The 11,124-nt window shown below is 42.3% G+C and overlaps 1 long non-coding RNA gene across 1 annotated transcript; it reads right to left on the bottom strand.

Moving 5' to 3' along the window:
- Positions 1-12: 12 nt before the first annotated feature.
- On the bottom strand, positions 13-10,009 carry LOC108449464. Its single transcript, XR_001865616.1, has 3 exons — positions 9,684-10,009; positions 4,625-4,680; positions 13-3,639 (listed from the first exon to the last, which is right to left on the bottom strand). It is a non-coding gene; the product is annotated as an uncharacterized LOC108449464 (long non-coding RNA).
- Between the last annotated feature and the right edge of the window lie 1,115 nt (positions 10,010-11,124).

Genomic DNA, 11,124 nt, shown 5'->3' with positions numbered 1-11,124 from the left:
GGGGGGATTGGCCGCCTCGTGAGGGGAGCTCTAGTCGGCTATCGCCGTGTGCTTGCCCGGAGAATGAGGCCGGGGGCCGGCTCAGTGCACACTTAGTGCCCGGGGTGTGCTCTGGCTCGTTGCTTTGCTCTCTGCCTTGGTTGGTTTTGATGGGGGAGTTATGGTAATTTGTGCCGAGGGTGAATTACTGCGTGACCGAGCTGGCTGCACGCCTGCGGGGCAGCTCTCCGGGAGTCACCCTGGCCCCCGGTAACAGCCCCGGTAGGTGGATAACCTGTGCTGTTCCCTTCCGCAGGGACAGTGACTGGTGGTGCAGCTTCTTTAAGTGATTATTCCGAACAGGTATGACTCTGCTTGGAGATTTTTTCTAACTAACTCATTGGAACAACTTGATGATGAATGCACAGGCTAAATTTAGTGCTGGCATAAGCAGGCACAGATGCACCAACTTAAGTGGAGTTATTCCGGCTGTTGCTGGGAGGGAGTCTGGCTTGTGTGCAGGAATCAAGATTGCAGGATACAGAGTAGGAGCTCAGCAGAACGGTTGTAGTGCTTTCACCTCTTGAGCACATGTGAGTCCATTTATATCAGAGCTGAGTGCAATGGCTCTTCTGAGGAATTTAAAATACGACACAATTAATAGTGAAGTAAGAGTCCCTAAAACGCCTGGTAAAGAACTCTTATAGCCGTTTTACAGACAGTGAAACTGGAGCAGAAAGAGGTTCAGTGGCACCTCCTTCAAAAGCAAAAAGTGTCAGTGGAACTGAATCCTCCAGAATTTCAAATCCTGGCTGGGTATTTCCTGTGATTCTTCCTCTGACTGGTGTGAACCATCACGATGCCCTACAGAAGAGCCAAGAACATAAAAGCATAAACACTCTTGGGCTGGACTGATGGCCCTTTTAGCCCTGACATCTCTCTCTGATTAGCACAGGAGTTAATCTGAATTTCCAAAGTTCAAGTTTGGCGTCTCCAGCAGCAGCTGGTTCATGTGGAAGTGCAAGCAATGTCCGGATTTAACTCTGAGGACTTTCCCAGCCTGCTTCTCCTGCAGACAGGCTCCTTGCTTTGTGTCACTGCATGGGGCAGTTTTTCATGTGTTGAAAAACTAATACTAAATATTTGAACCCAATAGCAGAGTGGTTTTCCTAAGAGGGTCTTCATATTTAAGATTTATCCTCTATAAATAGATCATCTTCAGTCATCATTAAATTATCTTTAATTGGTATGATTAGAACTGCCAAGGCATATTACTCTTTAGTAGAGGAGTAAATATTATGAGTGTGAATTAATATACAGGCTGCATCATCATAAAAATGCTAAGCACAAGCTGCAGTTTAGAAACTTTAAATAACTTGTTCGGAGAACTTAAGGAGAAAAGTCTGGAGTTTTTTGAGATGGCAAAGAGATAAGAAAACTGGAATTTAAGTATGTGAAACAGACCAAAATAAATCCATTTTTTTTGGTGAGTAGTATGCAAAGTTACTGCAAATGTCGAACACGTTTGCTGTATCATGGTGCATGTCTGGGCTTTTTCTTCCCCGAGGACGAGAAAGGAGCAAACAGCTCCAGACAAGGACTGTTCTAAGAAACTGCACTTTGATCCTTTATTCCAATTTCTCTGGTTTGCTGGGGTTTCAATATATCAAAGGTATTTCAAGAAATGTTATGTTGCACTTTTCTTCTGACCTGGCAGTATCAGAATATGGATGCTTTTGTCTTCACATCATAACACATCAGAAATAAGGCAAAATCGGGGATAAGTGGGGGAGGGCTGTTACTTGCCTGAGGCTACCCAGTCTCTCTAAAGTGGCTGCTTTTACAGTGCTCATCTGTGCTTCTTCCTCTCTGTTTCATGAGACAAAGTGTATGAAGTTTTAACTTTCACATAATGGAGCAAATCAGCATCAGAAAACAACAAGAGAGGGTTGAGGTAAAGAGAAAACAAAAAATAAAAGCGAGGGGGAAAGCATCAGGAAAAAGACTGAGCCGTAACAAGAAGCTGCACGCTAGCGTGTGATCGCTGTGACCTGAGCAAGAGAAATACTCTGAGCTGCATCTCAGTAAAAATTTCCCCACTAGTGGGTGCAGTCGCTGCCCTCGATTTGTGATAAATGCAACTATTCAGTTCTGTTGAGGCGAAACAGCAGACTGTACCCGAAAATGGAAAGACATAACTGAGCCTTCTCCTTTTACACCTTCCCCTCCGCTCCTTCCACCCCAAACAGAAGCACGTAAAGATGAACAAAATAACATGCACAGATCAATCCGGCCATGAGAAGGAATCTTGGACTTAGTCTGGCAGGGAGTGGCTTGACAGGGGATCGAAGACATTGCCTTTGGTGATTGATGACTGTTCAGAGGAACAGAACTTTTTACATATTCTCGTTTATTCAAAGCAAACCACAGCCAACCAACAAAACTCTTTAACCAACAGCAAGGGTTTGTTTCAAAGAATTGTCACTCCAGAACCTACTTGTTTCTCCAGCTTGTATAACCAGCAAGACCTAATTCTGTTTCCTAATTGTTCCCTTCCTACCTGTGCACTGCTGAACAGCCCAAGGTGACAGATGTGGTCTGGCTGAGGTCTGGGTACTGAACTATTGCCTTTGTATTAACCAAAGGATGTAATCTGGAGTTTGAACTGGCTTTATGCTGACATTTTGTGCTTGTTATTTGGGTATAGACAATATCTGATCAGTTACTCCCATGTTTCTTTTTTGTTCGAAATTCATGATTTTAAAATTCACCACACCTTGAGGGAAGTGAGGTCCCTACAACTGTCAGTGTTGAACCCACGCCCATGTACCCACCAGGTGCTCAGTAGCTTGATGAGGGTTCAGGTCCTCGTGTGGACTCTGTGTGTTACCTCAAGCTGTGTGAATCCCCCAGCTATTTCTTTTCCAGTGCCATCTGTAACAGGCTCATGCATTTTCTCTACTTTGTTACCTCCTTTTCCCTGTTCCCCCTCCCAAATGTCCCTGCAAATACCGTGCCCTTTTTGCTTTGAAAACCTATTTTTCCATCTCAGCATAAAAAGTCAGCTCACTTCTGAAGTCCTGTTACACCAAAACACATGATACATCATCAAAAGGATCCATCTCCATTAAAATCGTGATCTACTGTGCTTTGCAGAATTAGTCGGGGGTTCCTTATAAATATGGGTGTGGTTTCTTGCCCTGTACAGGTATTGTTTATCCCCTATTCCTTCCTTTATGATTAATAATAAGACAAAGACTTTAGTCAAGTGTAACCAGACCAGGAAGGAGCAGGGGGAAGCTCTGTGGCAGGTGGCAGCAAGTTACCGCCACAGGGGCACAAAGGCACTGCTGGCAGGGTTGGAATGGCAAGCAGAGCTGGCACGGGGCCGAGTGCCGTGGATTGTCCAAAGAGGCATCTGTGAAAGGCTCAGTATCCTGAATCCTGGCTGCCACGGTGCTCTGAACTTGGTGGCAGCTGGGAGTCTCTGCCTTGGGCAGCGATTGCTGCTGTCAACAATGTGATTGGCAGTGTTCTCTTTTGGGTCTCACCAGCCTCTAGTTCTTGCTGAGTTCGTAGCAGCACCTCCAGCATCTCACCTCAGAAATAAAGGTACAATCTGCTGTGCCACTTCTCACAGGTACCTGACCCTTTGCAGTGCTGACAGCATGAAAGAAAACAGAGATCCCTTAAATTAATCCCATATTCAGTAACCATGCATGGCTAAAAATTAGTTATCTGTTCTGTACATCACTTCATCATCTCATACTGTGTCTGTAGTATCTCAAACAGTTGTTGGAATTTTAACTGCTATGTCTAAAGCCAGTGGCTATCTCAGAAAGCAGTGAGGACAGATATTAATCTTCTAAACAGGCTCTCCTTTGTAAAAGTGTGGTTTCAAAAAAGGACATTCAGAAATAAGTTGTTACATTCCACTTGGTACCATCAGATTTGTGCTTGTGTAAAACAAGCAAGCAGAATTTGCATGGTAGTTCTGGGTTGCTCTTCAGAAATCTCTGTATTTATTTAATTTCAAGCATGCCACTTTCATTTCTTAAACATTATTTCTATGAACACTGAATGCTCAAGAAATACATCTTAGTTTTACTGGGGTATGAGTATGTAATTTAAGAGTGGAAAACAAAATAACGTTTCTACCACGTTAGCTAATGCAGCAGGAAAGACAGATTTGCAAGGACTCCTTTTACGGATATAAATTTTACCTCCATTTAGAGAGTTTGCATACTGACAGGTTGGTTAGACTAGCAAAAGCACTTACTGTGAAAGACACTCCTTAAACGGCAAATAAAAATATCTCATTTGATTTTTTTTTTATCCCAAGTATAATAGGGATTACAAAGAATCCTGGAACGTATTCTACAAGCACACAGAGAAAACTTTACAAAATTATGCACTGCAGAAAGATTATCACCTTCTCAAAAGCAAATGGAAGATGAAGGGAAGCAGAGTATCTTGTATAGACAAATTGGATATGTCAGTGTGAGTGTTTTAACTTCTCACAGAAAATGCCAAGTGATTTGTAATGATCACTTTCTTTTTATCGCCTCCCTTTATCTTGTAGCACAGTGACAGTCTGGTACTGAGAAATAACAGAATGAACCACCCATACAGCCCATTTCTGTACCTTCTTTCTTCAGTATATATGTAGGGTTCCCAACACAAGTACTGATCCCAGTCCGACTTGAAAAAAAAAGAAGAGGGAAAACAGGGCTTAAGCAGCATGAATGTGGAGAAGTGCAAAAGACAATTGCAGCACTTTCATGCTGGTTTTGGAACTCCATGTAGCCTAAGCCTATTGAAATATATATTTGTGAGCGGGAGTGGAGGGGAAGGAGGATGCTCTGGAATGAGGCCTGGAGCTGGAATGCTGTCGTAAAGGCAGCAGTAGGAGGGAGAGCTGTAAGCTGGCTGCAATCCTCAAATTTAAAAAAAGGTCCGGAAACATTTTAATGCCAAATTATGTGACACCTTTCATTCCCGTTTTTTCTTTTGTCCTTAGTTTTCCATTTAATTGACTGAAACTTTTCCTATTTATGCCACCAACTGTGTAAGCTGGGCTGACTAAAGGCATTTTTATTTTTCTCCACTCTAGCCTCACAAACTGGTTATGCAACAGCTTACACCTTTAATAACACCAATAAAACTGCATCAGAACTTTAAAAAAAGCCCAGATTTCTTAGCATCAAGGCCTGAGAGAACTTGCTGCAGTGCTGGGATGTGACAGGAGGCAATTTATAAGGAATTAACTCTGACAGTCACTTTATACAGCTGATTTTCAAAGATCTAGGCACTAAAGATGTGTTAATGAGGGTACTGAGGCTTCATAATTAATTATATTACCATCTCTTTGTTACTCTCTACAACAGTAGTGCCTGGTTGACATTTCAATGGGAGTCTGGTGGTGTTCTTTGTGATTATTATCCAGGAGTACAGTTATACCTTAGCTCCCAGAGAGAAACGTTGCATGTAAATGGCGCTGTGAATTGCAAGGCCCTTTGGAGCTCAGTAAAAGCCCTTGAAGGAGACCCTGCTGAAAACTGAATGGATGTCAGTAACATTTCTCTAGTCTGGAGTCTCTCTTCAGATATGGACTCTCCTCCCCCTTCCTTTCCCTCCCCCCTTCCTTCCACTGAGCTGGTCCTTCTTACAAGGCTTAAGAACAGCAACATCCAGCCCTTGCTGAATGTTGAGTTCCAGACCCCTAAAGGAAGGAATACTGACCTGAACAAAGCAGTGAACAAAGTAATCTGAAAATAGGGAATATTTTCACAGACTTGAATTTTCAGTGCAATAAAACCAGAGCTGCCAGAAGGAGTCCCAGAAGTGGTGAGTCAGATAATAGACGTACAGCTGTGGTGGGAGGGAAATGGTCTCTACTTTGTTTTATACCACCCCACCCCCCCTTTACAAAGCCAGATGAAATTATTTTCCAGTCATACCACTGCAAAAACAAACACGGAGTCTAAAGGTTATTTCCTTTGTGTCTTTCTGAGAGACATTCGTTTTGACTCCAAAGGGGAAAGGAAGATGTTTTGTCAATGACCTCAAAGTCTCCTCTGAAAGTTTTTACAGTATCACCTGAGGTAGCAGAGCTGCTCTTTTGTTTACTGATATATTCCACTTGTTTGCGTTAACTTAAAAAAACTTACAAAAACAAATTGTTGTTTTTTCACACCAGTTGCAATTAGAACCTTGTCGTGGTTGGGCTCAGTTAAGGGCACAGTCTGACAAACACCCCTGCTAAGTGAAACTTGTGCAATCTATTCCTCACTCTTTCATTCCTGCCTTCATGGGTCTCTCTTTTTTGTAACATTGTTCCTGCATCTGTACCAGGGAACCAGATCAGAGTACTAGTCTGAGTTTAAAAAAAGGAGTTGTGGGGACTATTTCTAATTGAAATCAGATTCAGATTCAATTTAACATGGGGCTACACACACACACACACACACAAAAAAAAAAAAAAATCACTGGCACAATGCAGGAACAGTGTAAAGGGGAAGAGGGGAGGAATGCGTGGTGGGGAATGCATAAGTAGGAACTTTTACCAAAAACTAGTTTGTCAAACTATGTCTTGAAAGACTTTACATTCTTCCAAGCCAGAGCCTCTCTTTCCTGTGTGTAAAACCTCATACACAGGGATTACAGTTGCAGGACTCTCAGCGCTATTGTAATATCAAAAAATAATAACTGTTCCTACACACTGACACAATTAACCAAATTCCATTCACAGATCATTGTTAGCAACTCGTGCAGCATTTTATGTAGCTGAAGTTGGAGACCAGTTCTATTCCTGAGTTCCATCTCTGGCTCTAATGAGCAATAACTCTGAATAATTCTGGCATTCAGTTCACCTACCAGTAAAAGAATTACTTTCCTCACAGAGCTTTTTACATTTAACCAGATTTTTTTAATGAGCTTTGACATTCTCAGATGAAAAGAATAATGTGCACAATGTATTATTATAGCAAAAACTGTATATGACAGATTCCTACATGTTTTCCTGTCTTTTGTCTCACCTTTCCTGTCACCATACTCCTACATGGAATTCAATACATACCGTAAATGTTTGAGTAATGCCAACTTCAAACTAATGAATTGTAATTAATGTACTCATTCTTTGCTGAGCAATGTCGTGTGTGTTTATTTTTATCTGATACTTTTTGGATAGAGACAGAGGTTACTCCCCCTGAGAGTTCAAATATCAATAGTGCTCTACATAACAAGGGAAGTTTTTAATGATTCCCACAAAAACCACTGCCAGCTGGTAACAAGACCACGGATGAAATACACAGTGTAAAATTTTTGCCTCTAGTGCTATTCCTAAGGGGCCAAATCTAGAAGTGATATTCAACTTTGCCTAGGATTCAGCAAGAGTTTTCCAGTTGAGGAGATGATAAATAAGAGTTTTAAGAATTGGCCAGAGTTAAAATCCTGGAAAGCAAACATTTATAAATTGACTCTGTAGAAATGTAGTCTCCCTTCTAATTTCCCTATGAGTGGAGAAGATGGAGAGGATCTTCTATATCTCCTTGCAGAAGCGCAAAGTATAGTTTTATCTAGTCCTCACCATGTCTGAAAAGCTTATGCCTCATGATCAGAAGTGTCTAAGGTTTCATTGACTTTTAATTTAATATTTTAAAGAGTATTTTGACTGCCTCTTTGCCTCTAGTATCTGGCAACAAGCACAGGTGTTATGTGACTATACATCTCTTCATGGATTAGAAGCAGGTGCTCTGGTAAGTTAAAGATGTTGGTGTATAAAAAAATAAAAGGTTTAGCAGCTATGTCTAACAGAAATTTAATAAACAATAAAAGTAAAAACTAATACAAATAGGATTACTGGATTTATTCAATGACATATTGTCAGTCACTGCCTGTTGTCTGTGTTACTGAATTGCTGTCCTGCTTCAAGGCAATTATCAGCCCCGAAATATTTTCATCCAAAGGTTTCAACTGCAACAACTGTGAGGACATGTGGAAGATTCTTCTGTCATTATCTCACCTTTCAGTACTAACATGAGTTCTTGACTGGGAAGCTCTGTGACTAGTGGAGATGAATAAACACTTGGAGCTGGTATTTGACTGGTTAATGTATGTGCTAAATTGTATGTGTAGTGCCTGGGAAGCTCAGCAGTTCCTGGGGGCTGTCAGACTGATCACACACAGCAAACCAGCCCCGTGTCTCTGCCTGTTGCTCCCAGCAAGCCCTGATGTGCCAGTCAGGCTTTGCTATCAAGTACAAGCTTGTGTGTTCTTAAAATGTGCCTTCAACTCACTGGTGTACTCAGTAACTTGAAAGCTTTCATATACTCTAAAAATTTGTCTTGCACTCCAAGGGGGAATCTTTGTTCTTAATACAGAGCCCAAACCTGCAAGTTCTCTGTGTAAAACCAGGCTCCCAGCATAGATGTACAATTGTTAAGCAGCTGGTTGCATTTCAGCAATGGTAAAATGATCCTTGTTTTGTATTTCTCTACAATAATTTCTGATTCTTTGGGATGGAAGGCTGTGAAACCATGAGTTGCTATTAATTACATTAACTTGCATGATTGTATATATGCCCATTTTTGCCTTGCAGAAATACTTAGGGCAAGATGTGCTCTTCTTTTTTCACACATCATTGTATTGGAGAGGATTTAGCACATTTTCTGATTTCATTTGCCAAATTGGGGGTTTGAATTTAAAATTTACAGCTGACTTGACATTCCAGAAAGTAAGTATGATTACCAGTTATGTCTCTGTCTTGTAGTAATGTATCTAACCAAGGAACGAAATACTGGAGATCTGAACTTTAACTTCAAGGACCAAATATGAGATTTCCTTTACAAAGACGTTTAGTCAATTTAAAACAAGTCTGTTTAGTCAATTCTTGAGGAAAATGTACAGTTATAACTGGACATTTAAACCCTCAACAGTTATTCAAGGACTAAAACTCCCTTAGAGGTTAGTTACAGGTCATGAAAACATTAGAAAGATGTGAAGGGAGGTAACCGAATATTTATCAATAAACCCTCTAAGTTTTTGGGGGTTCTTTTGTTACTGTCTCAGGGATATTAAAATCATTCTTTTAATGTATGTATCTATATTATTTTAAATATGTATATATAATCAATATGTCCTTTTTTTGTTGATAATAGCTAGTTTTAGGGTAGTAAAAACAGATTGTGGAAATGTGTTTTTAACAGTACAGAAGTTAAAATTAATGATTACTTGGTTTTAGATATATCAGTGTATCACTATGATCACGTACTTCAGGAATACCTGGTAATTTATAGACTAAACAAGGGGTTTTAGTAGGGAACTGACAGGTGCTACTTGTTCCTGCTTGGAACTGGCTTTCAAACTTGCTATCTATATTTCAAATTATAGACCTTCAAAGACTAATCTAGAGAAAGACAATGTAGTAAATTACAGGTGAAAAAAGAGGAAAAAAACCCAAGCAGATACAACTGCATAGTCAAGAGACCCAAACGAAACAGAAGGAAGAAAACCAAACTACACACGAGTTTACCTTGTCAGAATTGGAAGATATCCATATTAATCAATCTTGGGAGATGCAAACAGAATATGAGAAGAATTATCTTGCTGTGATGGGCTTCAGGAAGGCCGTGAGGCATTCCGCCCCCTCACCTTGGGAAGGATTTAATAATCTTGCATTTATAAAGTTGTGATGCTTTGCTTACCTTTTATGCCCAGCAGTTACAATTGCTGTATGTGAAACCAGAGAAGTAAGGGATGGATGGCAGCTCCTCTCTGCTGCTGTTTGTACAGGGAAGCCCAGTACAAACCCTGCATATGCGGCAGCCGTTGTGGGTGGCAGTGGAAGCGAGGACATAGCTGATGGGAGGTGACAGCTGGGAATACAAAAGAAAAAACAATTGGGATTTGGAAGCAACAGGTGGGAGCAGTATTCAGAAAAGTATAGTCAAGACTTCTGAGGAGGCAGGAACTAATCCAGGCCTCATGGAGTAGGTCCAGTAGAAGGGCAACTTGAAGAGGCAAAACAGGAAACGAGCAGGAAGAATATGCTTATGTGGTATGACTGGGAAGCAAATACAGGCAGCAAATTCCTACTTCATCAAAGCTGTACTTGTTTCTTAGCCTGATCTGTATCCTAACACTCATCTGTGAATGATATGCTGCTGCTTGTGATAGAAAAGAGTGAGTGACTCGGTTATTCCTTTAAGAGCAAACGCGGGTGAGCTGTAGCTGTGGAGCTGCACTGAGCTCTTCCACGACAGGTGGACAGGAAAGGGACAAAAAGGGTTATTTAAAGTCTGCCTGCTCTCGGTGCAGTGGCAGGTGTGCTGGCAGGCAGCTCTGTGACCTTCTGGAGTCGAGCTCCCTAGTAGCCAAGCTGGATGTGACTGACAGGGCTCTGTGCCCTCAACACAGAATGTCCCAAGTTATTTATATGGGTTTGTTTAGCCTCGAGGAGGCTCAGGGGGCACCTCATTGCTCTCCACAACCACCTGAAAGGAGGCTGCAGTGAGGTGGGGGCCGGTCTCTTCTGCCTTGCCTGCTGTGAGGGGACAAGAGGAAATGGCCTTAAGCTCAGACGGGAGATTCTGATAAGATATTTGAAATAGATTTTCCCCTGCTAGGGTGGCCATGCATTGGAATAGGAGGAATCACCATCCCTGGAGGTGTTCAAGAGGTGTCTGGATCTGGCACTGGGTGATGCGCTTTAATGGTTTGGGGGTTACAGTGGCAGTACCAGGTGGACATTGGACGTGATGTTCTTAAAAGTCTCTTCCAACCTTGATGATTCCATGATTGCTTTGTGCCACGTCCCAGGTAAGGTAGGCAGTGCAGGGAGACGTGGATGCCACATCCCCAGAGCACGGCAGGCTGGAAACGCGACCTCACCCCCAGCACGGGAAGCGCTGAGGCTAGTCCCGGAGGAACGCCTCAGGCAGCGGGACCGCAGCCTTCTGAGGACCGTTTGGGGATGGATGGTCCCGAAATCCATTCCTGCCCCTCGATCTCCCCTGGTCAGGGGAGGGGATGCCCTGTCGCCCCGCCCGCATCGAGGGATCGGTGCCTCCATGGGCCGTGAGGGGATGGGGCGGATGATGGGGGGGAACTCAGAGAGCCTCGCGCCGGCCGCCATAGCCAGAGCGC

The sequence above is a fragment of the Corvus brachyrhynchos genome, unplaced genomic scaffold (assembly GCF_000691975.1).
Source record: "Corvus brachyrhynchos isolate BGI_N302 unplaced genomic scaffold, ASM69197v1 scaffold59, whole genome shotgun sequence".
Classification (NCBI taxonomy): domain Eukaryota; kingdom Metazoa; phylum Chordata; class Aves; order Passeriformes; family Corvidae; genus Corvus; species Corvus brachyrhynchos.
The sequence above is the reverse complement of the archived record's forward strand: the minus strand, read 5'-3'. Positions and strand labels throughout refer to the sequence as shown.